Raw genomic sequence first — 3,648 nt, forward strand, 5'->3', positions numbered from 1 at the left:
GAGGGGTCGCTATGAGTTGGGACTGACTCGACGGCAATGAATTTGGTTTTAGTTTTAAGTAGTATTTGTTTATTCTAAAAAAGTAGTAAGATTAAAAAATTTTAAATGAGAAAAAAGTCATCATAATCTCAATTCATTTATTATTTGGTATATTTATTCCATCTTTTGTGTGTGCAGAATGTGTACACACACTGACATTTTACATAATTGGATTTATCCTATAAAACTGTGAATTTCCTCTACCCCCTCCACCTCTTATTCCACCTCTCACAAGTTATGCTAAAGCACCTGTAGAGAAACGATGTTTGCTAAGAAGTAATAGCAATAGTGACCTCCCTGTTACTATATCCAACAGATATTTTTAGATCTTCATGTTGCTTGGCCTTTTAGTAGCATTTAAGAGTATTGGTTTCTTTCTTGAAACACCTCTTCCTTAGGCTATATGTAGAACTTTCTTCTGTGTTTTGGATGCTTCTTTGATGTTCTTTTTTTTGAGGCTCAGTTTTCTCTATCTATCCATTAAATACTAGAGTTTTTTAAGGCTCGGGCCTAGTCTGTCCTTCTCTTCATTATATATTCTATCCAAATATGGTTTTATTTACTTCTTAGACTTTATTTGCCAATCCTATGAGTTGTTTCAGCTAGACTGGCTTGTGTGTGGCCTTCTGCCATGAAGCCTCTGCACATGCTATTCCTTCTACCCAGCATGCTCCTCTCACTCCTATTCACCTAGTTAATTCCCATTCATCTTCCAGATCTCAGTTCAAATAACAACTGCTTTAAGGAAGCCTTTGTCAACTTCCTTGTTAAGGTCAAATACCCCTCTTATGAACGTTCCTAATGTTTTGTACTTCTTTTTCATAAAGTTTGATATGTTATATTTTCATTTCCCACCACTCATATGTCAGTTTGTTGTACTATGGTGGTTTATGGGTTGCTGTGATGCTAGGAAGCTATGCCACTGGTATTTTAAATACCAGCAGGATCACCCATGTGGACAGGTTTCAGAGTTTCTGGACTAAGACAGACTAAGAAGGAGGATGTGGTGATCTATTTCTAAAAAAATTGACCAGTGAAAACCTTAAGGATAGTAGAGAACTATTATTTGATATACTGTTGGAATATAAGGCCTTCAGGTTGGAAGGCCCTCAGAATATGACTGCAGAAGAGCTGCTTCCTCAAAATAGAGTTCGCCTTCATAACATGGATGGTGTAAAGCTTTCAGGACCTTCATTTGCTGATTTGGCACAACTCAAAATGTGAATAAACTTCTGTGAACATCCATTAATAATTGTAATGTGGAATGTATAGAGCATGAATCCAGGAAAATTGGGAGTCATGAAAAATGAAATGAAATGCTTGAAAATTGATAACCTTGGTGTTAGTGTGCTGCAGTGGACTGGTATTGGCCATTTTGAATTGGGCAATCATGGTTTTACTGTGCTGGGAATGACAAAGACAAATAGTGTAATGGTTAAGATTATGTGTCATTTTGACTAGGCCATGATTCTCAGTAATTTGGGAGGTAGTATGTAATCATCTTCCACTTTTTGATCTGATGTGAGCAGCCAGTCAGTTGAAAGAAGAATTTCCTTGTGGGTGTGGCCTGCATTCCAATACATATGGATGTGCTGGCAAAGCACACTTGCTCTTGATCTTGATTCTGCATCTGAGTTGTCACCCTCTGACCTCTTCTTTTTGGGACATGAGCCATGGCCTGCTGCCTCACCTGCCAATTTTGGGTTCATCAACCCCTGCTACTGTGTGAGTCAAGAGAAGCCTTTAGCCTCATGCCCTACCCGGGGATTTGGGACTTGCTAGCCTCTAGCCTCCACATTTATGTGAGCCATTTCCTTGAAATAAATCTCTCTCTCTCTCTGTCTCTCTCTCTCTCTCTCATAGCAACCCATGTGCAGCAGAAGGAAGCGCTGCCTGGTCTTGTGCCGGCCTCACAATCCTTGCTATACCTCCGCCCATCATTGTAGCCACTGTGTCTGTCCATCTCATTGAGGGCCTTCCCCTTCTTTGTTGACCCTCCACTTTACCAAGCATGATACCCTCCTTCAGGGTTTGGATCCCTCTGATAACATGACTAAAGTAGGTGACATGAAGTCTCGCCATTCTTGCTTCCAAGGAGCATTCTGGCTGCACTTCCTCCAGGACAGATTTGTTAGTCCTTTCAGCAGACCATGGTACTTTTAGCATTCTTTGCCAACACCACAACTCAAAAGCACCAACTGGGAGCTCTGGTAGCATAGTGCCTAAAGCACTTGTCTGCTAACCAGAACGCTGGAGGTTCAAACCCACCAGCCACTCCTTGGAAGGAAGATTGGGCAATCTACTTCCGTAGTGATCTGCCTTGGAAACTCAAGGAGGGGTCACTATGAGTCGGGTCCGACTAGACGGCACATAACAACAACAACAACAACAACAGTCTACCTATCCATTAACGAGGTAGATTCTTCCATTTATGTAGTGTCCTTGTTGTCTCTTGTAGCAGTGTTTTATAGTTTTCTTTGTATAGGTTATTTGTGTCTGGTGAGGTTTATTCCTAGATATTTTATCTTTTTAGTAGCTATAGTAAATGGTATTGTTTCCCTTATTTCTTTATCAGAGGACTCTTTGTTCATGTAGAGGAGTCCAACTGATTCTTGTATGTTTACCTTGTATCCTGCCACTTTTCTGAACCTCTCTATTCCAGTAGTTTTTTTTGTTTTTTAAATTGTGATTTGGGTGAAGGTTTACAGCGCAAATACACTTTACATACAGTGGTTCACATATACTCTGTCTCATGACATTGACCACAGTTTACCACAATTTATCAGCTCCCCTCCCACTGCATCCCCATAGTTACCTCTTCCCTGTGTCCATCCTTCCATGCACTCCTGCCCCAGAGCTGTCTCCCTGTTCACAAGCAGCCCTTCTTTCTCCCATGGTTGTTCTCTCCAAGGAGAGTATCTACCTCAGGTAAATGTTCAACTCATATGCTTGTCTTTTGTTTGGTTGGAAACCACAGGTATGGGTTCAATTCCAGACCTGAAGGGCAGCTACGGGCCATAGTCTCAGTGGTTCCACCAGGCTCTATCAGACCAGCAAACCTGGTCCCCCCCCGCATTTTTTTTTCCCAGATGATTTTGAGTTTTGTTCCACATTGTTCTCCCTCTCTATCTGGGATCTCCTCCATAGATTCCCCTCTGAGTGGTTGACAGTGGTAGCAGTGCACCATCTAGTTCTTCTTGTCTCATAGTCACATAGGCTGCAGGTCAGATGGTGTACCAGTCACTAGGACTATTTGTTTCCATGAATTTTGGTTTTCTTCATTCCTCTTTGCTCTGGATGAGGAGAGACCCATTGTTGCATCTAGATGGCTGCTTGGTAGCTTTTAAGATGCCAGTAGCTACCCGTCAAAGGAGGTGGTGGAACAATGTTTTGTATAGTATGTTATGCCAGTTGAGCTTGATGTCTTCCTGTGACTATGGTCCTGAGCCCGCAGGTTCAACTACTCGGTCCCTCTGGGTAGCTGGCTGTGACCAAGCAGTGACCACAACCTTGACCATTGTCAGCTCTACTATACACCTGGGAATTCTGATCATTCACATAAACTTATAGGACCATTGTCTGCCAACCCTATATATGTTCTTGGATACA

General features: G+C 41.9%; 1 protein-coding gene across 1 annotated transcript in view; it reads left to right on the forward strand.

Annotated features, from left to right (window-relative positions):
* ADAM9 (ADAM metallopeptidase domain 9) overlaps positions 1–3,648 on the forward strand; it is a 233,057-nt gene that overhangs the window by 161,492 nt on the left and 67,917 nt on the right. The window lies entirely within an intron of this gene.

Source organism: Orycteropus afer, unplaced genomic scaffold, assembly GCF_000298275.1.
Source record: "Orycteropus afer afer isolate SDZICR_OR568_19922 unplaced genomic scaffold, OryAfe1.0 scaffold00024, whole genome shotgun sequence".
NCBI classification, from domain to species: domain Eukaryota; kingdom Metazoa; phylum Chordata; class Mammalia; order Tubulidentata; family Orycteropodidae; genus Orycteropus; species Orycteropus afer.